The sequence below is a fragment of the Amblyomma americanum genome, chromosome 2 (assembly GCF_052857255.1).
Source record: "Amblyomma americanum isolate KBUSLIRL-KWMA chromosome 2, ASM5285725v1, whole genome shotgun sequence".
NCBI lineage: Eukaryota > Metazoa > Arthropoda > Arachnida > Ixodida > Ixodidae > Amblyomma > Amblyomma americanum.
The window spans coordinates 28,749,911-28,774,206 of record NC_135498.1 but is presented as its reverse complement, the minus strand read 5'-3'; the positions used below and the strand labels follow the sequence as shown (position 1 = coordinate 28,774,206).

The 24,296-nt window shown below is 46.6% G+C and overlaps 2 long non-coding RNA genes across 2 annotated transcripts; both read left to right on the top strand.

The window, feature by feature from the left end:
* The first annotated feature begins 6,282 nt into the window (after positions 1 to 6,282).
* Positions 6,283 to 13,480, top strand: LOC144118423 (uncharacterized). The gene is made up of 3 exons (XR_013312021.1): positions 6,283 to 6,350; positions 8,298 to 8,381; positions 13,220 to 13,480. It is a non-coding gene; the product is annotated as an uncharacterized LOC144118423 (long non-coding RNA).
* A 4,231-nt stretch (positions 13,481 to 17,711) lies between these two features.
* Positions 17,712 to 22,351, top strand: LOC144118422 (uncharacterized). The gene is made up of 4 exons (XR_013312020.1): positions 17,712 to 17,868; positions 18,878 to 18,946; positions 20,737 to 20,841; positions 22,136 to 22,351. It is a non-coding gene; the product is annotated as an uncharacterized LOC144118422 (long non-coding RNA).
* Positions 22,352 to 24,296: the final 1,945 nt, after the last annotated feature.

The window sequence follows — 24,296 nt, the reverse complement described above, 5'->3', positions numbered from 1 at the left end:
TCCCTTTTGTAAAGGGAGTGCGCTGTAGGACAGCTTACTCCCTTTTTTACTCCCTTATGGGCGTATTCGGGTTCAGAGCGTAGTTTCTAGCGCTGAACGCAGTACACGATGCGACATGCTAAGCGAAAAACAAAGAATGTTCGAAAACGAGTGAATACACAAACGAGCGTAGCCGTCACATACCCAGCGAAAGATAGCGGACGTGTTCGTTGCTGATAGTATCACTTCAGGCAATGTAAACGCATCCGCAGTTCATTTGTGCGTACACTGAGGACAAAATAGGTTGGCCTGCGTCGACTGACTTTCCTTTTTGTGAGGTAAAAAGTTCATAAAATGAAATATAGGTGTCGCAATAACTGGCCGACTTCGCAGGTGAACTATATTGCGTCGACACAGTTTTCGGCGGATTCCAGAGGCCAGGCTGCACCGCCATGCACTTAGAAATTGCGATCACGGCGTACTCCTTTGTCTCTACGTCCCGAGTTTGGTTCGGGTGACGGGAAATAATAATAATAATAATAATAATTGGTTTTTTGCGGGGAAAGGAAATGGCGCAGTATCTGTCTCATATATCGTTGGACACCTGAACCGCGCCGTAAGGGAAGGGATAAGGGAGGGAGTGAAAGAAGAAAGGAAGAATTCGGTGCCGTAGTGGAGGGCTCCGGAATAATTTCGACCACCTGGGGATCTTTAACGTGCACTGACATCGCACAGCACACGGGCGCCTTAGCGTTTTTCCTCCATAAAAACGCAGCCGCCGCGGTCGGGTTCGAACCCGGGAACTCCGGATCAGTAGTCGAGCGCCCTAACCACTGAGCCACCGCGGCGGGTACGGGAAATTTTTTGAATGCAATTTTCTACGCAAAGATTTCGGACACTCTTAAGCTCTGCCTTTAATGTTATGATGCGATAGCGTTAATGGGTCCCGGGAGTGGCTTCTCTCGCCCACACTGTTTCCATATTATGTGAATGACCATACGACGCCCCGCTTTAACCAAGCCGAACGAACGGACCTTGTAGCCTTAAAGTATCTATAGCGCGAGGGGTACGATACCTAATCACCTCAATTTTCTTTTGCGCTCAGTTCGTTTCCGTTATATATACTTACATGTCCTAATGACGTTTGAGTCAAGTTGCCAACTTCTCATCGTCAGTTTTCTAATGTTTTAATATATTTTCAAGCCCACCGCTCCACATGCGACGTAGCCACCTTTTCGACCAGTCCGGATTTTCCGCTTTTAAAAACAATGGAGGCCACCAGATTTTCTGCAGAACTGCACCCTCACAGCTATCGATTTAATAAATACGGCTTGTGATGCGAAACAAACATCCTCACCATCCTCACATCCATGAAAAGCCATATATATATATATATATATATATATATATATATATATATATATATATATATATATATATATATATATCGATTTCTACTAAGAGCAACAAAATTTGATCGAGTTCTCTTCAGTGTTTCGTTAAAGCGAGCACTGCATCGGTTACCCTTGCCTCAGCATGCATCAACAGCTTGCAGATCTCGTTTAAGCTGCGATGTCAAGGAACTCAGCGGCGACACTGCAGCGCTTGTTAAAACTCTGAGCTAGAGTTCGTTAGGAATTATCTTGAGGCTTGGTTTTCGTAAAGCTATTTCAGTTTCGCTCCGCTGGCGTTTGATGTGTTGCGCTTACCCGCGGATTGAGAAAGAGGTGACAAGTTCGGTCTTGCGTTTACCCTTAGGTCCACCGCCAGTGACGTAACAGTAACGGCACTCCAGAATTTGCCGGCTCTTTATAATAACAATAAAAAAAATTGCTCAGCGCATGCTTTGTGTAAGACCATTAAGCCCCATCACCAGTCAGCGAGTATCTGAAGTTATAGCCGCTGTATTTCGTTAATTTTACACTTTTTTTATTGTTACGAGCAACAGTGCCACATGGGCATCGTGTCTGCCCCCAAATTTGACTCGCACGGGGCTGTGAAGATCTTGGCGCCGTCTTTGTTCGCCGCGGTTCCTTGATGATGTTCGCCTGAGCGTGCTGAGAACAGAAGCTAAAATAAAAACATTTGAAGCTCACTATTTTCGAGCCGACCTTTACCTTTTTCGCCCTCTGACGCGACACCACGTCTCGCTTTTTGCGATAAAGCGTAGCGCTTTTGTAGAGCATCTTGAGAAGATGGTCGTGATCTCGAAAAACCTGGACTTTGAAGCTTAACGAGGTTTTACAAGGAATTGTTTTACGCAGTCGTTTGTTAGCGGCTTCTTCTATTTTTGTACGAGTGAACATGTATTACTATTTTTTTTCAGGGCGTAGTTGTGTGTTCGCGCTGTATTCAATAGAACCAAACGAATCGAGTGATATAAAAGGCTAAGGATCGTACTCGACTTTCAATATTCGTGCCGCCGCACTTTTGACGACCAGTGTAATAAACTCGTTTCCTGTATGAACATCCTGCGGGTTTGCAAGGCACGTGTCTGGACAACGGCGTTTTACTAGTCCGGCCAGATGCGCAGCTGTTTAGAGGGGCGCCAGGGCATTTCAGGGCAACTTCAGAGCGGCCGGACCTCGGGGTTCTCTTTAACGCCCATCTGGAAGTTAAAATATGTAAAAAACAGCGTATTTGAAAAGGAAATTTTTGTTCAAAGAACGTGAGTGCCATCCTGATTTCGTTAATGCGAGTGCGAATGTGGATTATATTAACCCTTATATGCAGCACACAAAAACGTTTGTACGTGCAAAGAAACATTGCACAAACAGTCCAAATGTTCCTCCCATCTTAGATTAACTGGCTTGATGAAACACAGCCAGTTTGCAATACAGTTCGAAGCCTGTAGGCGCCCTAAAGACAAAAACCAGACGGACTGTACACAGAACAGGTTGCTCATAAAAAAGAGTACACAAAATGTTGGAAGGCTTGCGACTAGTATAGAAGTAAAAGGCGTTGCCGTGTAGACTTATTTCCTGCATGCATTTCTCACGTGTCTGAACTCGTCTGAATTAGTCGAATTATTAACCTGAGTGTTTTGACGGAAGGTTAAAGTTATGACGTCATGAGCAGTATTTTTACAAACTTTGTACCGCTTAAAAAGACACTGCCGAACAAATAGAGGTTGGTCTGTAGCGACAGGGTACCGATTTTTCTTCACAGACACTATTCTCGCCGAAAACAAAGCTGTTATAAGCTAGTACAGGTAATGAAAACAAAATACAGGTGTCGCCATAATCGCCAGAAAGAGCCAGTGAATGAATTTTTACCGAGAATAGTGAATCGATGAGGTTGTCCAAGCTGATCGTTTAATGTATCACGAAGACTTGCTAAGGGGCCTACCAGGACTTGCAAGGTGCCTGTCATGCGGGGTTCATACCTGACAGTATATGCGGGTTGGTTAGATTGACGTGGATTAAATTCTTGATTTGACTATTTAGGATTACCAGACTGACCCACGGATTCGTTACCATGAACTAGGGACAGCGGCCTAGCTCGCTTGTTTTGACCACACGTTCCGCATGACAACAAAATAAGGGCTGCGTTGTTTTTCTGTAAAAAAGAATATCCGTTAATAAAGGAGGAATGACGTACACACGTGTGAGGATCCATTCGCTTATAGCCATGCACTCTAAGATGTGTAACCATTTCTAAAAAATTGTGAAATTTGTTTCGACAAACACGGAATGGAGTAATGAAAAGTCCAGACTTTTCTGTTTCAAGCCCTTGGGAAAAAAGCTCTTTTCACCACCCAAATGGGGTTTAAAATTTTCGTCGTTTCCATATACGCACATTTATTCAACCTTGAATAGTTTTGGAACAGACATGAGGACATCCAGGAGCCACTGCCTTGGACGTTTTCGGCAGATTATCTGGAACCTAAATCATTTAGAAAAATTGAGTCCAATATCTGTAAGATCAGTTATGTCAAAAAACTCGACTTCTACCCTTTTAGGCAGCACATGTCCCTTACAAAAATTTCTTCAGACAGTCTATAGACTGTCCATAGACTGTCTATAAAGTCTATAGGCTCTCTATAGACAAACTTTAGAGAATAGTCTATATGCAATACAAATCCTATAGACAGTCTATAGACAATCTATATATTTATGGCCATACACTTTAAGTAGAGTTTTATCTACAGGCAGTCTGTAGAACATGAATAGAGAAAAACAAATATCTATAGGAAGGTAATCAAGTCTATAAGAAGTCCACATACTGTCTATAGATTATTTTTGTAAGGGTGCAGGTCCCAAGGCTTAGCCGCGCAAGCTAACAGCAGCTTCAAATTCCTAATTATGTTATATGCAGACCTTGTCGATAATGATGGCTCCCAGTTGTACCAGTGCCGCCACTGCTGCAGTGTTAGTTCACAAATAAAAGGCCAAAAAGTTAACAGCTAGAAGCCGAAAGATGAGACTCGCGGTTTTGAGTTTCACGAAAGGTAATGTATGATGTAGGGTGTGCAGAGTCAAATAAATATCCAGAGGCTTTTATTCTCAGGATGAAGTTTGATCATCGCAATCTATTTCTATAAATAGAGACGATCGGTCATCGACAAGCCCATACCGCTTAACTTGTCAAATATATTTCATGGCTTACAGAGCAAGACACATCGTTTCGTGACGTCTTCATGTTCCTGCAAAATTGATTCTGCTCTCAGTTCCGTTAACGTGAACATGGAACGCACTAGAAAAAGAAACAATGAAAATGACAGAATAAACATGCTGTCCATACTGTCATTCCCCTGTCACTAATATGTTTTATAAAAGCACTTCGAGTACCTTGAATCGACACCATACGCAGTTTTATGGTTTGTGTCCGAGTGGCAACATCCTCCAGTCGCGCGTCTGTACTCGTATATAGCGTTGTTTATGTTAGTTTATTCTGCGAACTTTGCGCCCGTGGTCTACACGCGCGTTGATCAAGCGGACATTGTGGAGGTTAAAGACCGCGTAAACGTCGACAGTGCCACGTGCTACGACCTGTGGTAGACGGATGCGGGGAAAGGAAGAGGCAGTACTGGGCGCTCCGACTTCCGGTGCGTCTAAAGGTCACATGGTTCTGCAGCATGCGCGTTTTAAAACTCCGCTGTCCTCAAGAATCCGCAGTGAAGCATTTTCTCTTCTACCAACCTTCACGTCCTGCGGGTACTGCTAAAATCAAGGTGAATTTTACTACGTCGTTTCTACGAATTCTGCATTGCCTTTTTGCTGTTTATTATGTTATAAAGAAGGCAGGATCACCGAAAGAAAAGAATAAAATTCAATTTAAAAGAATTCTTGCAAGTGAACGAGAGAAAATAAATAAAGAAAAGCGCAGCAAAATGAGCAACAGCCGATATTGATATTAAGGCGAATTTCAAAAAAGAGATCCTGAGTACATCTTCAAATCCACGAAGGAGCAGAATGCATATGAAGCCCACCGTCGCGGTCCTGTCAGAACTCAGTATCTGAATACAAATCGCCCACTGAAACGCGCTATTTGCTTTCGCGGAGTCCGAAAACCTGCTCCATTTCACCGTTTAGAGCATTGGAGTGCATAAGAGAATGAGCCATCTGTGACACCACCATCGCTTTCCATTCAACCGTGACAGAATAATATCAATTTCAAAGAAAATTTTAAATTTTTTCACTAATAGCTTAGCTAAGGTATGAAATTTTTCCTTAAAGAAAACATCCCAGCGAGAATTCAGCGCACTTTATTCGACATAACTCATGACGCAGTCATATCGCTGTCTTTCCGCCCGGTTACTTCAATCCGGTGCTTAGAACTGCAACTACATCACGCAATTGATACATGGCTATGCTAGGCGTTCATCTTTGCAAGCTTGACGTAAAAGTTGACGCCTTGCGAGGCGTGGCTTCATCTACCATGCTTATAGTAGGAGTACCGCGCAAATCGAATCCTTGTATAGTCGACGAGCCACGACAGCGGTTGGGGCAGATTCGAGTTGGAATGTTCAAATCGCACAGCTACGTGATTGGCACTGCCTCAGTCGCGGCAAGAGATGCGCTTTAGTTGCTGCAGTGAGGCTTGGGCTCGGTGCACCCCTCAAATACATGAACTGACAGACATACACAAATTCTCAATACAAGGCTGAATGAAAATGAGTGGTATTATAAGAGAGCATGTTAAGCAAGATGTGGTAAACAAATGCGTACTCTTGGGCTCATAAGCTCTCTTTCGAAACAAAGTATCACGCGTGCACTCATACAGCTGGGTGGTACTGGAAATCTATAGGTTACTTATCAATGTTGCCATCTCTCGTACGTAACATTTTATAATTTCTCCAGGCATGGCCATGATTATCAAGGTGCTGCTGGCCTTCACTCTTGTCGCCGTTTATTCCCAGGAAGCTTCAGGTGAGTAGCTTCGAGGAAAATCTTCCCGATCTCAATTGAGGCTGTACGCATGGATGAGTTACAGGATTGTTAGATAACAGCGCATAGTTGAGGCTTACAAGGAAGAAATTATAATTATGTTGCTCATTCCGATTCAAGATTGAAGTGTGTCGGTTGCTAAGAGCATCCTGTGGCTGTGTAGTGGGGGAAATTTTGGCTTATAAGTAATGATATCGCCCTGTACACATCTTGGGGTACTGCTGATGTGATACTTCTCTATTGTAGGAGATGCAGTGTGCGGTATGGTCTGGTAAAATTGGCGCAAAAAAGTAGACTAGTTACTTCTCGGCATCGTGCGAAATGTGCTCTAAGTGCTCAGCATTTACAGTGAGCCTTGGAGCTACATCTATGAGGGAAATCTCAAGCACGGGCTAGTATATCATGGTGCCTCTCATTGGTACGATGATGCAGTGGAACTAAGCACTATTTCTTCAGTCGCTCTTGCAACAAACGCACAGAAGTTGATATATGACCCGTGGACATAGCAGCTGTTGCTTGTAGCCGATTTTGAAATATTAAGTCGAGATATATATAGCATTATTGTTCATACCCAACAGTCAAAACGTCCCCTTGAAAATCCCATGCAAAAGTACAACCCCATTGCTTGCGTTTATGGAACTTTCGTTCAACGGAACATTCTATAACGCGGGAACGCCGTTCCCGTTATCATTTTTCGCTCCCAAAGCCGGGTCGGATACTCGGCCTTGGAAGCTTGCTGGCCCAGGGCTAGCGACGGAAGACGTTCCAAAACCGCGTCACGAGGGAAACGTGGGATGGGGTTGCGGTTGGCCTTTGATTTGGTGGACCACTTTTTCACGCGACATTGCTGTTATGAGGGAAAGCCAGTATTCGGTCACCTTTTGCACGGTGAAGCCAACTTAGCTCACCGAAAGCTACTGGTGGCTTTCGCCTGACCTACTTGACTACTGAAGGCGTTGCGAAAACTTGTTTCCCTAACTGTAGTCCGCGGTTACTTTGTTTATGGTGTACTTGTAACCGGATCAGGCGTCACATGATAGACGGTGACAAGTTCTAAAGCACCGTTCGCTGTGGCTTCGATGCGAAGCAAAGCCAGGACGTAGCGACACCCGGCGGGCAGCGAGATTTGAGTATACGCTATCGGACGGCGCGTCGGCGCGTCATTGCAGGAAGCGCTGTGCTAGCTAGGCTGCACAAAATTCTTTCACCAAGATTGCAGATAAGCTTATATATTCCCATCCTTTATTTTTCAAATTATCAATGTCAAACTATTTCTCGATCCCCTTTGAGTTCAATGGATTTGATTTCGATTTTTAAAGAGGTAGCGCATAAATTGAAAACCAAGGACGAAACATGCTCTACTCTTCCTAGTTTCTTGCAATCTTTAATGCGTCGTCGTGGTTAAAGAAATCTTGGACCGCTGTCAAATCTGCCAGCTGTTTTGCAGCTCGGTTGGTGGCGAAGCATGTCCGCGGCACGTCAGTCCTATTCCGTATGTGCCTCAACCGAGACAGTACGCATGACCAGGAATTCGGGAGAAGCACTTCTAGTTCCCTTTGCCGCCACCAGGTGGCGAATGACTTTTAATATTCAAAAATATCTCGTTGAAATCATCCGTGACGTAACAAATAAAGAGAATGATCGAGTGGCTGCAGAACAGATCGTGATAGACCGCTAGGCGTAGTGGCACTGGCCTTGCACTGTTATGAATTCCTGGTAATGGATGGTTATACAGCACTGTACTGTAACCATTTACTTGCCGTCCTCGCTTGTTAAACATTATACTGTAACCATTTATTTGTTGTGCTCGCATGCTGCACATTACGAGTGGAAGTAAACTACTACATGGGATCCTGCTCGCGAAAAGGAATTGTTTTCATTCCCAAGATCTCCTCGCTAATCACGCAACCTGTGACTGTATCTACACAGCGGGCTGCTTGCCGTCCCTGCCCTGCCGTTGCCCGTGTGAGCTGGGCATCGAGTACCCCAGCTACTGCGGCATCTGCGTTTGCCGTGAGTACTGCAGCGTCTATTAGCGTGCATATCAAGCTCTCGCAATACAAATAGCTTGGTGCGCTTCAAGTCGTGATGTGCGACCCTGCATGAAGCGTTATATCTCTCTTTATACTCGTGACTCAATAGTGCACATGCTACACGCGTTGTCTGTCCCTGCAGTAGCCCGTTCTAAGATGTTTTCCCCGGTTTACGCAGCTTCATTGAACAGGTGCCCACATCTGGGCTCCTTGCTATTGCATCTTGAAAGCAGAAGCTCAGGAAAACAGGACATTAGGAAAAGACCGAGGTGGCCGAAAATATTCCGGAGCCCTCCACAACGGCACCTCTTTCTTCCTTTCTTCTTTCACTCCCTCCTTTACCCCTTCCCTTACGGCGCGGTTCAGGTGTCCGCCGATATATGAGACAGATACTGCGCCATTTCCTTTCCTCCAAAACCACCACCACCACCAACAACAACAACAACAACAATAATAATAATAATAATAATAATAATAATAATAATAATAATAATAATAATAATAATAATAATAATAATAATAATAATAATAAATTATTATTATTATTATTATTATTATTATTATTATTATTATTATTATTATTATTATTATTATTATTATTAGGAAAAGAGACGAAAACCACTCGGCGCCATTTGCTTTAGTGGGGCGTGGCCCTTTGCTTGATGTCCTCTTTTCTTTTGTGCCACTGGCTTTGAGAACATACATGGATGGAGAGAGGGGGAAGAAAAGGCCTCACTTTCTGCATGGCGTCCTCTTCCGTCTGTAGGGAGATAGGGGGACTGGCACTTGAGCCAATTGTGCACTGGGGATAGCTGGTTACAAATAAAGGACTTACCGGATTTTCAAAGCCCGGAGTGAGGAGATTTTGCTCCCCACCACTATGTAGTGTCGCGACAGCATATACAGCTTCAATGGCGCCAATATTTCTACGGGACGTTATCTGGTATCTGGCCATCTTCCCACGCTTGCTTTAGTGGGGCGCTTTCCCAAGTCTGTAAACTTGGTCTCCCTGTTCGCAATAAAATCCTGTAAACTTGCCTCCCGAGAAACTAGCTGACCATTCTAGTGTGCTGTAGATCAGCAATATATGTGTGTTTTTTTTTAACTGATTGATTCAGTGAGTGACCGGAGAGCGAGCGGACGCTTGTGTGAATTTCCGGAAAGGGGTGCAAATTTATCAAATAAATGTCATAGTGCTAGCCGGCCCCTCACTAACCGGACGGACTTCGTGCTTAACCTCTTCCTGGACACGCTCACGGGCTTGTATAAAAATATTTTTAAACATCCGCTTGCGTCACGCTCTCCAACGGGTTATCGCGTCCGACGAAGCATAGACACTGAAAAACGGGGTGTTTATTTAGAGGGAACGCTTCTAGTCCCGGTTGTCTTCTGCGCAAAATTTTACGACGAAATAAAAACGGCCTTAAGACATAATCCATGACGAGTTGTCACCGTGTTTAGGTTACTGGCCTGACGGATGCATCCGGTGCAGGCTGGTGAACAAATGGCTGAAGCACCTGCGCTTCCTATTTAAAGCTTCAAGCCTGGACTCCATGTACGCGAAAACTCGCGCGAACGCGAAGGCGACGGCGGCAAGCGACGCCGTCGCGCGAAGCAAAATGCATGTGTCGCTTGCCGTGTCGCTCGGATCTGCACCCACAGAAAATTTCGCTCGTCGCCCGGAAGTCCCCCACGCGACTGGCCAATCAGAGCCCCCCAAAGCCGTTTCCGGTTTGCCCACGGTTTCTCACGGGCACATCTCACGAAACCAGCCCGTCGTCTTGGTCATCGCCACCGTAGAGAAAATATTTGGTTTTGTAGCTGAGAGGCAGACCCGCACGATTTAAATAATTAAAACAATCTACTTGTTGGGTGCGGAGGGCTAACAGCATTTGGAGCGGGCTACGCTAGCGGGCGTACTGCAGGGAGAGATGCGTGTCGAGCCGCGGGTACCGGCGCTCGATCCACCGTGCCGCTGCGCTCCAACTGTGCAGAAACACTCGCGGCGCGCATTCTCAGTGGTATATTATAGTTTGCTCACTTACAGTCAGGTTGCGGTGACAGTTTATGGGAGTGTTTTTACTAAGCCGGAGTGCACAGGCACCGAACGAAGGCACACCTCCCCCGTGAACCCGTGATGTGACTTCGTCTCCGCAAGCACGCCTTTGGCTATCTCCACTGCTGCTACACCGCTGCCGTAGAGGAAATATTCCTTTGGCCCTGACTATGAGGCACACTCACAAAATTTTAAGAGAGAGAACAGGTTACGGCCGTGTTTCTAAGCTTGAGTGCGCAAAGCACGGAATCCGCTGCGCACGTCGCGGGTTCGCGTCGCCTGCCGCCTTCGCTTGCATGGAGGTTGCCCACAAGCGACAGAGCGAACGCCAGCCGTCGCCGCCGCCGTCGCCTTCGCGTTCGCGTGAGTTTTCGCGTACATGGAGTCCAGGCTTCACTCGGAGAGAACAACGAGGGTTCACTTGTCAAAACAGGATTGCAAGTTCAATAGGTACAGAGATTTATATGACCGGAAGCGGCTGTGAGTGACCGTGCAGGGGTGAACAACATAAAAAAGGAACCCTTTATTGCGAAGGTAAAAAGTGGCAACGCCCCTTACAACATTTCCGCACTTATAGCGTAGCTCGATAGGCGATCCGCTACCGTGAAACGCTTCCGCAAGGCGCCACTGCTCGTGCGCAGAACGCCCTGGAGGCGCCAGATGGCGCCACGTGCCCGTCAGCTGCGTGCACTCCTGCCGCATCGAGACCAATCAACGCGTACTCAGTGGTCACGTGTCACTGCGTTTGCGGGGCTCGCGGAAGCGGATCACGCCGGCGGATCGCGCTATGCTATAACTCTCTAACAACTGCCGCATGCGGGCTACCGCGTCACGCCTCGAGTATATATAACAGAAACATTTATTGGCAATTCAAAATAAATGCGAAGTCTTCTGCGACGCTTGGTGTGCTTATTTCGTGTCTCCAACGCTCACGGCTGTTTCTCTTGTCTCGGACACCAGGTTACACCGGATCCTCACGTCAGAGCTGGACAGAACGGCCTCACATGCACTGCTCCTTCGTGCAGGGTGTTAGGAGGTTGTCTGGTTTCTAACCCTCGTAGCCCCGCGTGACGTGGTGTGCTGCGGGTCTCTCGTTGCACCACGGGCATGCTTTGTAGTGTTCAGGGTGTATTGTGCTGTATTTATGTAAATTAGGGAAGGCGTTGGTTTGTAGTTGCCCCCAGTGTCTAGCCTCCTGTGCTCTTAGCCCCTTGTGTGGTGGGGGAGGAGTTGACGCAAAGACCGAGAGTGTTGTAATCTGGTGTTGTAGACCGTATGTATTGGTGTGGTGTCTAGTTGGGCGGCGTGAGTCTGTGTGTAGCCTGCTCGGTTTCTATGTCCTCGAGCTACGCTATCCCCGACCTTGTTGCCCTCGAGTCCTGAGTGCGCTGGTAACCAGGTAATTTGGTGTATGAGCGATGGGTTAGAGGAGCTGTTGCAGTTTGTTAGTTTGTGCAGCCTCCTATGCATTCGTCCTCTAAGAGGAGCCGACATGCCCCCTGCGAGTCGAGAGCTCTACGACGTTTGAGGGCCATGTCTTCGTTATATGTATGGAGCAAATTCGCACTGACATAGCGGCACGGTCGGTCTCTGCGGTCTTCTGGGTGCCTGCTGAGACTACTTATTTGGCTTTTGTATGGAAGATTTGTTCCATTCTTACTCTCAAGGTATTTGGCCATTTTCCCTTGTACATTAAATTTGTAGCACCAAAATCACGGTGCGTGCCGTTCCAAGACACTGGCGTCTTATTTGCTAAACGCGAGCCAGATTTAAAGCTTGAAAACCTTATGCTTAGGCTTTCACGGTGAAGAAAATTTACCTTCTAACTAACTTTAGTCGTGGCCACAACAGAAATAAGTCACAATTGCTGGAGAAGAAAACTCACAGCTAAAACGAAACCCGTTGTTATATACGGGGCTCGAACTCCGGACCGAGGGCTTGTTAAATTCCCTCAGTAAAACTTCGTCATTTAATGAAACCCCCTCGGAGTTGCGGATTTCCGCAGTTTCCTCCGCGCTGAAGATTGAATATATACTTATAAATTACTTCCAGAAGGTTTAGACTTTCTGGACCAAACATTCACGTTGTTTTATGCGCGCCCAAACGCACTCTGCTCGCGGGAAAAGCGGCTTCAGTAGGGCCGTTTCTATTTTCGAGGTCTCAACACAACCGATGACGTCATCAGTGGATTGCTTTAAAACCCGGCGGTGAGCGAATCTGTAAGGAAATAAAATTGTCACAGATGTCCGGTATTTGACTCAGTTCGGTTGTTTTGACTCATAATTAGTTAACACTGTGCACTGCTCTTTACGTCCGTATATGTTTGGTTCTATAGTTAGCAGTTTTACACGAGAACCAACGTGTTCACATGGGTTGCTGTCTATTTCTGCGTTCACCGACATGTATTCACCGTCAAAACTTAACTGTTATTTCAGACATGAAATCTTCCTTTTGCCTTTGTTCCTGTTCTCTTGAATTGTATGCCGATTGTCATTGGTTCTGAATTTCTGCGATTTTAAATTGTTGAATTTCTGTGCAAGCATCTAAGTCAATCCACTCCTGTATGGGCCTGTACTCACCTACAGTATGATTAAATGAATAATGAATAAATAGTTAACCCGGTAAAGCTATGGCTACGGTGCAAAAAAACTCTACTGGAGTTTTATCCACTTCTTTAATCAACATCCTTCTATTACTTACATTGCCACTCGTATGTCCTCAGTAAAGTTTCCCCCCCCCCCCCTTCACCCCCTTCCTTGCAGCGCCCGCCTGCCCCATCTGCATCTCGGCCTGCTACTACCCTCCGGCCTCCGCCGCCTCGTGTCCCCGGTGCGCTCCGGCCTCGTACTGCTACGGAGGCACCGGCAAGAAGTGAACACGTTGCGTCCCTTTGCTCCAGCTGGAGGCCATACGCGTCTGCCCTTGTCACGAACGTTGTTGCGAACAGCCTTTTTGAAATCGCAACTGTAGGTTAGGCATGATTTCGTTACTCTGGTCTTAGTCCTCCGATTGTACCTTCTTCTTTTCGGCTAAGTCATTTGTGCTTAGAAAAAGGTGAAATAAAATTAGATGCACGTGGCGTTGTGCTGAGGCACTCTCAGTCGTGGTCATTTAGGTTTTTTTTGCTAGGACTAGCGTTCATCTCCTCGCAAAGGTGAGTGAAGCTACGACTCCTACCCTTGGCACATTGTGATTCCAAAGTGCTTAATTATTACCACCCAAGTAGCACACGATGTGGGCTGCCTGTGGGTCCCAGTTCGGCAAGTGGCGCTGGGGCAACCCATATAGTACGTACTACGGCGGTCCCTGCTGGGGAGCAAGTGGGCAAGCCCAAATTAGGCTTGGTCCTGTTAAATGAGTATATACAGCTAATTTTGGTGGCATGCTTTCTTCTGTATAGTAAGACACTACTACTCATGAATCACGATGTGATATTCGCCTACGACCGCTAAATATTTTATAATCGCATTTCTATCTCGTGCTGCTTCGCTTTCAACAGCCGAACGATGGCTGTGACGTCAAAGAGTACTTCTGCGTCACGTGAGGCATGGAAAAACGCCCATATAATCGCTGCTTCATATATTTAATTTACTGCAGTGCTGAGGCCAGCCTTCCTCAAGAGCTGAAATGACAGTGAATGAGGAAGCAGCGATTATATTGCAGTTTTTTTCATGTCTCACGTGACCTGCAAGTACACGTTGACGTCACAGTCCTCATTCGGCTGTTGAAACCGAAGTAGCACGAGATAGAAATACGATTATAAATTACTTAGCGGTCCTAGGAAGATACCAGGTGGTACATTATAAAAATGCCTTACGCATCATTACGAACAAGGAGACACGCACCCAAAATTTAGGTGTCTATACTCCTTTAATGCTACATGGGTCTCATTTCGGCGTTGCTATAGGCCTAAATCAGACCACTTTCTGCATCTAACCTACATCCGTCCCCTGTACGGAACTTGAGGGCGCATGCAGCATAAATGTATACTCTAAATGAGAAAAGCATCCTCAATCCGAATTGCGACTGCCCACACTAAACTGCTGTGGGTCCCACATCGGCCGTGGCGGGGATGGAAAACAGGCGTGATCGCCTGCTCCCCAAATCTGTCCCTAATTGGTTATTCGAAGGCATGTACAATCAAAATAAATCGACCTCTCTCCAGGGAAAACCTCCTCAAGCCCAATATGGGCTGCCCACACCAAATTGCTTAGGTCCCACATGGGCCGGGGTGGGGCGGCAAATGGCGCGTGCCCGCATGCTACCTCCATCGGGCTTGTCGAGGATTTGAGGGCTGATTAAACGTGAATGCGGGCTCTTTGCAGGAGAAAAGGCAGCAAGCCCAAATGGGGCTGCCAATGCAAATCCGCTGTCGGTCCCATATTGGCCGTAGCGTGGCTGCACACATAGACATGCATCCATGATATCATGCATGCCTCCTTTCATTTCGAAAATCGGTATTATACAGGCTTATACCCTGCTCTTATAAATGATTTGTTTAAAAATTATGAGCATCTTTACTCGATTACAAAAATTACTATAGGTTATGACTCTTGTACTCACGTAAAATCCGGAAATTGACCAAAACATACTCCGCAATATCTCCCATTCGGGCTAGCATATAAAAATTAAAACATTAACGTTTGACGTTACGGCCTGAGAGTCCGATAGGAGCAACTCAATCTGGAGCTGCTCCCAAACTGCCCACATCGGTCCCTTGTGGGGAAAATGTGGGTAAGCCCAAATTCGGCTTGCCCCGGTAGGACCTGCATTGGTCCCGTTGCGGTATTGGAGGGGATAATCGATTTTTCGGCCTCAGGGGCGGCCGACATCTGTCCACAGTACGACAGATTGGTGAGCTGGGTGGGCTGCCAGCACTGCGCAACGCAGGCTAAATGAGGTCAGCCCCACATAGGCCGCCTACATCGGTCCCAAATGGGACCAATCGGGATGTTTGCGGGCAGCCGACTTCAGGCCCATGTCAGCCCCCGTTGCAGAACCCACATTGAACACTCAGGGGCTTGTCTGCATTGCCCACATCGGACCCACACGGGGCCCCACTTCGTAGCCGACTTTGTGCTACTGAGGTAGATACAAATAAACGATTATTTAGTGAAAAGAGTTGAATGAAATAAAATTCGATTAAACACGTGGCGCCAAAATAATAATTTTATTGTTTCGGAACTAGGATTAAGTAAAAAGGCGAAGTGTTTCAGTGAAGAATATCCAGTGCATTTGAGCCTACAAATTTTTCCACATAAAGTAAAAAAAACAATTATGAACGCCCCTAATCTGGGGACTAGTGCCGTGAGCGGAGCAATACCCAAGCATAAACTTTGTCAAAACTCCGGAAACTTTGTCAAAAGTCCGGAAAGCACTAACGCTTTATGCAAGTGGAACATGTTTATTACACCAGCGATACAAAGCCTGCGCCGACTGAAGCCCAGTATTTCTTCTCCGACGCGACCTCTCATGGCTTATGCTCTCTGACGGCCTTTACCGAGTTTACCGCATCCAGTGCTTCCTTTATGGGATTTCATGAAACTAGGCGCAAACAAACCAACTGACTCTCGCCGTCCACAGCCAACTCATGCAGCCTCGATGGTGTCCTCGCCAGCGCGTTATTTTTTCCAGACGGATACCTGTATTATTCTTGAAGCCGTCATTTATGTCTTTGCTGATACCGAAATTCAAGCAAGAGAAGTAAAGACTGCTGAGAAACGTATGGATGCCGGCTAATTGGTTGGACGGAATCCCGCTTTGTCGCGTCTCCTTCCACCGTCCTGTTTTCTTAACGTTTATTAGGGGTATTAGTAACTGTTACTTACTGTTCTAACCACCTTGACCTCTACATCAATCACACCGCTGGAGAAACCTCTAGGTCAACGATTACTGAACAACTTTTCTTCCGTGCCGTATGCGAGCATGTAAACACTGCTGGCTAGCAGATGACACGAGCGGGCGTCCACAGACCACATTAAGGAGGGTTCACCGCCGCGCCGCAAGGTGGTGACTATGCTAGATCTCGACCACATATGTGCTGCATGCGGTAAATCTGCAGGAACGATTGAATCTCATTATGGAATGTATGCGATGGTATCCATCCGGTTGTCGATGAAGGCACAGTCACTCTCCCTGAGGCCTTAAGGTTTAGAGATAACAACGGTCGTGCAAATAAATCTGCGATAGAATTTAGCAAAAAGCGATTGGAAGATTGGCGGCTCAAAAGCAGAGAGGTGCAATAAGGTTAAAAGTGTAGGACTGAAAACATACTTGAAGAAAATGGCGAATTTTAAGACCAATTTATAACTCAGTCCAATAATAATAAAGAAAAAAGCCGAGCATGGTGGCAACTGCCACAACTCTGTTTCAAAGGAGACGCTCCCATCCGTCCGTCCGTCCGTCCATCCATCCATCCATCCATCCATCCATCCATCCATCCATCCATCCATCCATCCATCCATCCATCCATCCATCCATCCATCCATCCGTCCGTCCGTCCGTCCGTCCGTCCGTCCGTCCGTCCGTCCGTCCGTCCGTCCGTCCGTTCGTTCGTTCGTTCGTTCGTTCGTTCGTTCGTTCGTTCGTTCGTTCGTTCGTTCGTTAACATTTACGGTCCATATACAATGGAGTGAAAGATTCGAACCGTAACCATTATTCTTTAACGTGGCGCGTGCTCTCAATCTGTCGTTGCGACAGCGACCTGTCTGGCCTCTGTGCACTTCCAAATAGAATGGAAATAGTGCAAATTTCCAATTTCCTTCATTTTTATTCATTCTCTCGTTCAATGAAGTCCGGGAAATCCATCCTGCAGTTGCACTGATGTGCCCTCCGGCTGTTGCAATATCCGCCACGTGCTCGTACCGCCATGTTTTTCAATCAGCGGGCTTTCATTCTCCGTAAGCCGCACATAGCTATGCGGACGAGCAGCAGTTACACGGAGAATGGGGGGGGGGCGGGGGGGGGGGGGGGGGGCGGACTGTTTGCTTAACCTCTCTCGCAAATTCCTGCTAAATTAGTCGACTCCGCAATAAACGTTGTAACTGCCTCCCTTTCAGGTCCCTTCCCAAAATGCATGACACATGTTAACGATCCCTATCCTTCTAGGAAAATAAACGAAGAGAATAGTTTCCGACTACACCGGTCACCCGAACTTCCACGTGCAGGCACATAGCCGGCCTTTGTGCACTGAAAGTGGGCCGCACGTGGAGTTAAACGTGAGTTTTGCTCGTGTTTACAGCGGCGGATGTGGAGGTAGACAGGGGGACTCGGAAGGAGGACTCGTCATGCCCGTCGGAGGTCACGTCATCTGAACGCGCTTAAAAGCGCGCAGCTGACACACGTTCTTCTACCGCAGCTCGAAACAGTCAGCGTTCCCTGTACGCTTCTGCTACAGCCATAGCCTTTGAAGGTAAGCCGAACCGTAGACGTATTCCAGGCGTACTTCTATTACGGATGTAACGCATACTTTATGGTCACTTTGGCGCTGAGCACGCCGATGTGGTATTTGTTATTAGATGCAATTCAGTTAAGCTGGTGCGTTTGTGCATGTTCGAACCTTTGTTCTGTCCATAACACTGCCTACTCTCTCTCTCTTGCTATTTATTGGTGGCTCGAGACTACGCTTGCGAAGTTGAAGTCAGGCTTACGCGATATAATCTGTGGTGTTCAAACGAGGTGACTGTTGGAAGACGTAGCCCCTATGAGCCTAGACTGCTTTTCGTGTATCCTAGAGACTTTTGTCCCCGATAGTACATCATGGTTATAGTCTGTAATAGCGACGAACTAAGTCTAGAGAAGTACTTTGGTTTGGGCTAGTTGGTGCATAGCTTTTTGATGATGTCAGGACGGCGCGAAAATAACAAGGACAAAAGAGGAACACGAACACAACAGGACAGGAGTTGCAAGTTGGCGCCTGTCGTGTTGTGTTTGTGTTCCTCTTTTGTCCTTGTTATTTTCGCGCCGTCCTGACATCATCAATAAGTGTAGAGTTATACTGTAATTCACTGTGATGCCTGAACGAGCACATTTTCATCTATATGTACTAGTTTCGTTTGATCTTTGCAACAGTGGATTTCCAAGCGCCATCTTTCTCACATATACAGCACTGCATCCTTCTTGTTGATTGCGTAGTAATGCCAATCCTCTAGCCTGAAAACGGTCCAGCTAAAGGCTAAATTTATTAAGCATTTGCCAGTTGCGCTCAACTAACACCTCCAAATCGAACAAGATGGAATCGTATTAGGCTAAGTGTGACTGCAGTGGAACCGACACTAGCAATAGCTTAGAAGATCGCTCGAGCCTAGTCGCCACAGTGAACTTTTGAACTATAGGGAGGGCAGGTGTCTTTGCGGTCACATTTTCCATTCTCGCAGCTGGGACTTTATGCCTTCGCACCTGTGCACGTGTTCTCGTTGCAGGAACGATGTCGGTCAAGGTGCTATTCACCGTCGCCCTCTTCTCTATTTTTTATTACGAGGCAGTTTCAGGTAAGTCAGCAAATATGTCAAGTTCTCGCTGCGCCAGCAGTTCAGGCTTTACTTGTTGTGTTCTGCTCGTGGTCCTACGTCACTCGCGAGGGATTTTTGATAAAAAGAAACGACTGTATTATGAAGTAATCAGCGCTTTCAGTGACCGGGAGTCCTGCTTCGTTCATTGATTGTTGCTGTCATCGTAATGTGCAGGCTGTAAACGGAAAACAACAAATTAGTAGTCTTAGCAGTGCAAATCTCTTTTGGTGCGTATTCTTTCTAAATAGATCTACACAAACGGTTTTACTTCGCACGGCTACCACGACGTGCCGCGTGGCACTGAACATCCAAAATCACCGCGGGAATTTCGAATTTTCGGTATACTACAATAATTTTATATATCAGGAAGATTTCTATATGTTAGATTTAGCAGCGAGAAAGGAGGTTCGGTCATGATAATCACCGCATTCGCGCAGAATAAGTCGGAATTTTGTCGTTTTCTCAAAATTATAAGTTAAAAAATATCCCGATTCAGTCACGCGGCGTTCACTTCTGGCGGACAACAGATGGCGCTACTTGCTGAAATGTTCACGAAAGCTGGGCACGTATTACGGATAGGTAACGACACGCTGACAAAAGAAAGAATATCGAAGCAAATGCTTGCGGATAAATTAGGTCATTTATATGCGTTTTTTTCCATCACCTATTGATAAAAACACAAGGTGCATTCCAGGGGCTGCGCTTTTGTTGTCGAGAACCGCACTTGTTTTGTGCCGCTCTTGTGTAGCAGTTGACAGCAGAAGTTCCGGTGCACTGACGGACAAAAAAAAAAAGCGCAGGTACGAGGCGCTGAGTGGCACGACACGGTAATATATAACGGGGCCTTCGGCAACGACCGCTCGCAGTGACATGAGTGTCTGTGAGTGCAGTAGCTGCAACAAGAAGTAGAAAGAAAAAAACTACCTTCCTGTATGCCCGCTGAGAAGCAACATTTCATCAGGTCACCAGTCGCCTGCCCTTCGGGATCCGTTGTGCGTGATTTCATATGTTCGAAAACAATGTAAAGGTTGGAGGTAATAAGCGCAAACCTATATTTTCTTTTTTCTCCATTATAGAGCCTTTTGAGTAACTCCACTACCCGGGTTTGCGCACACACCTTCCCTGTAGGAAAACAGCATAAAATTTTGTTGTCGCAACAGATTTTCCGGTAGTACTCTTGTGACCTGACAAAAGAAGTTCCTGTGTAACAACAGGATTTTCTGTAGTATTAAGCAGTCTCCTGCTGTAAAGACACAGCCAGTTCTTTCTCTACAACAGTCAACTTCGCAATACTACATAAATCTATCGTAACAACAGGGCGACAAAAATTTCTGTTGTATTTTGGGACTGGCTCTGTCGTATTTTTCGACTAGGTTGGGAATCCTCTACCCACGCTGAAAAGTTGAAGGTGCTCATAAACTCCTTGAGAAAAGTTTTTTAAAGCATCATTTTTATAGGGTGCTTTTTTGCACCCTAAAGGATGCAAAAGCCGCTAAAAGGCTGAGACATCAAAAGTGTTAGCATCGGAGGACGCATTAAAGGGGTATTTTTTTATGATAGAAAAGATGTTCTAAGGCTGAAGAGGCGTTCTTAAAACATCCCATATGGGCCTGAAGGTCAGTCAGTATAAAATCTGACACAAGTAAAAGATAAGATCACAAAGCGGGTCAGGTAAATGCATGATCCCCTCTAGGAAATGCATACTGCATGGTACGAACATGCACCAGAACATGGGCTGCATTTCATAACTCGCCCGGATCTCGTCGCAGGCTCGTTTGTGGATGGAGCCGGCGGCTGCCTGCCATCGCTACCATGTCGTTGCCCTTGTGAACTAGGGCTGGAGTACCCCAGTGGGTGCGGTATCTGCGTTTGCCGTGAGTACAAGTGCCCAAAGTTCAGGTGCACAAAAGTACGGTTCTTCATGTCTCCAGAATACTCTTCCCAGTGATGACTACATCTTGAAGAATACTTTCTTTTCCCGGTGCTGCCAGAATTATTTTTAAACCAGTTTATCGAGCTGCTTTCAAGATGTTCAGAATCAAATAGAAAGTGTTTTGGTTGTTAGCATAATCTTTAATGTCCACTGTTGCTTTCTTACTACTGTCTAACCACTCTCAAGCGTTAGCGTTTCCCATCTGATGTGCTATGAATACGAACGTGATGAAGATAGACGAGGAAGTAGACTGATATGAGGTTTCAATAAGGGAGACATTTATATCAAACTAGCTAATAATTTACTCTTAATGACTCGAGAATAGTGCTTGGCGGAAGCTAAATTAACTCCGCTGCGTAACTTAAGAATCTCTCTCCTGGACCATCATCGCAGTCTTGAAAAACATCGCCAGCGGCAGAGTTTAGGTTACTCCTGCAAAAAAAAAAAAGAAAAACTAGACATGCTGACTGACTGGTTTATCCAGGAGCGCGGGTTCCAGATCTTTTATGAAGAAGATTATAACCGTGACGCCAAATAAACGTGGCTATGTTTGAGCGCATATCATGAGATAGTGTTGGGCTACTTGCTGCAAAGTATTTTCTTGTCGCCAGGTTGCGTTAAGCACTCGTCTGCAATATCCTGCCAAGTTTGAAAACCTCAAGTCTGCTGCACACTTGCACTAAATGTACACTACCAAAAGGATCTTCGTGGCTTATATTTTGCTTTCATATCGGCCATTACGCACTGAAGTGCGCTTCGTTTCATGAATTTCTTTAATGACGGTGGAATATTTTGGGCAGAACGAACATATATTGTGCGTCTTTTATTTTTATTAATCTTACCTACAATATACGTTCATCACCTGCAGACAGAAGAGAGAAATAAACACGTGAACTTTTCACCTCCTTTCGTCACAGTAGTAATTAAGAAAAATATACGCGCATAAAACAATGGCAGCTTGAATACCACACATGCCCACGTGATCACCAGAAACTATAAATAATACTTAGTCATCGGAAATGCTGACTATAGTTCACCTGGTTCTACTCTCCTATGGTCAGGGCAAAAAGAAACTGCTTAAATTGTAAGGTGCGTCAACTTTCATCGACCTTTTAGAATAGGTTGATGTGAAAAGATGTTTCTCTCGATGCTATTTTGCTTATAATATATATGATTAAAAACTATTTTTTTGCTAAATTTTGTATTTTTCTCTCTCTACGCACTGCATACTCCAGCGCCGGCATGTCCTGTGTGCGTATCGGCCTGCTACTATCCTCCGTCTTCGGGTGGCGCATGTCCGACCTGCGCTCCGCCCGCTTACTGCTTCAGTTCAGCCGGCAAGAAATGACCATGGCAGCCACGATGCGTACGTTTGAGCTCAGCGGATCTGAAATTTGTGTCTGGAGACGATCACTCTTCTTTTCAATGTAAATAAAATTTCTACATTGACGCATAATTCAAGTCTGAAATTGGCCTGCAGTTTTAACGGTTGTGTGATGCCGTCCTAAGGGCTGGCGCGTAATATGGCATCTCTCGTCACACATGCTGCGACCATTGTTATCGCATTGTCAGTCTTGCTTCAGGTTCCGTTCTTGAAAAACACCTGCAATAAAAAAAGGAACTATGCACAATGTCAGCGTGAAACATCTTAGGTGAAACACCCGCTGTATGTACGCAGTCAGCAGACGCGATGATGCCTTCATCTGTTTACAGTCAGACCAAACACAAAACTATTACTGCGATGTAGATTTCATATTTTGTTACCCCTCGCATCCGCTTGGTGAGCGCAGCCCGTTGACAAAGCATGTCGTGGCGCGGAAGTATACCACCAAATATGTTAGAACAATCACACCCTCCAAGAGAAACTCTTGACTCCTTCTATATAAATTCTACGCCCTATCTCTCAGAGAGAGAGAGAGATAGAGAGCATTGTTGTGATGCAGAATTAATCTTCTAGGGTATCTTGATCGAAGGACCCCAAGCCAACTGAACCATCAGCTGATCCGAGACTAGCTGTTCTTGCTACTTTGGAGGAGAGGGGTACGAGTAACTTGGCGATTGAATGGCAATGGGGCAGTAGAAAAGGAAATTTTCGACAGCAGCACAGGGATCCGAGCTATTGTGGCGCGTAGGGAAGGTAAGGTGGCGATAGGGGAAAGGATGAGCAGTGGTGAGGAGGATACAGATGCCAATGCGCCGAAGAACACGTAGCTGGGGATGTTGAGATATTTGTCAGAAAGAGGAAGGGTTTACAAGAGATTCTCTAATGTTGTTATTTATTTCGTGTTTGTTACGGCGAGCAGTGTGCCACGTCGGTGGACAAGGCCAGCGGATCCCGGGCACTTGATGTTGAAGTTCGAGGGCGAGGCGATGCCCCGTCTCATTGTCTGGGACACCAGCGCAACCAGGAATCCGCCTCACTGTGACTGTGTGAGGATGATGCTTGGTGAGCGCCACTAACGGGTCATCTTTTAGTTGTGCATAAATATGTTCAACTTGAACTGCGCGTATCGCTTGCATCGAGTACGTATATGTACCGTAAAGCGGGCTGGGACCTCACCAAATCATGGTACTTTGGTGAGGTCTTCTATATCGGTGATTGATTATTGGGAGGGTCTCGGAGGGTAGCTGTAGGAGGAGGATCAATGCATCGACCCAAGATGGACGTCTCGGCCTGGCCGTCAGCCGCAACGCTGACGGCCAGGGAGATAAGTACTTTCTCCCCACTCAATCGCGGCTGACACGGTTCAAAGCCGCCCGGACCCCACCCCGTGATCGCGTACGCTACCGAGCGCTCGCCGACCACGGCGGGCCTTGCTCTGGGGGAACAAAGGAACGACACATTGGCTGACACAAACGGGCATTTATTGCTACAGAAACAATAACGCCAGCTAGCAACAAGGTACGCTAATGAATCGAGGTCGTCCGACTCACCAGCAAGGTTCCGAGCGAATGTTCGCCCGCGCTAGGGCAAGGGATATAAACTCCGCAGGCCGGACGGGACGAGTACGGGAGCCTGTCTCCCCGTTGCTTCTTCGCCCCGCCGGCGAAGAGCGGAGCCGCCGAGCGACGCGTCCGCCCCGGCTGATTATCCCGGCCCAAGAGAGCCCATCTCCCGCGGCGATGCTGGCGCCCTCTCTTGCCAGTTAATGTAACTGACAAGGGAACCCGCTCAGCCTCGAGGGGAGACCGCCGCTGCACGGTGCCTCGCGGGAAAGCAAACTCAGGGGGCTGCAGGGCAGGTCCCCACATCCCCCCAACCTTAAATAGACCCACGCGCCTGAAAGTACATGCTATGGAGGAGTCTCCTGGTCTTCATGTCTTTGAGGCACGTCTTGCAGCGGAGGTCACGCCGACAGCGTCCACGCAGACTTGCGCGGTATTCCGAAGGCGGCG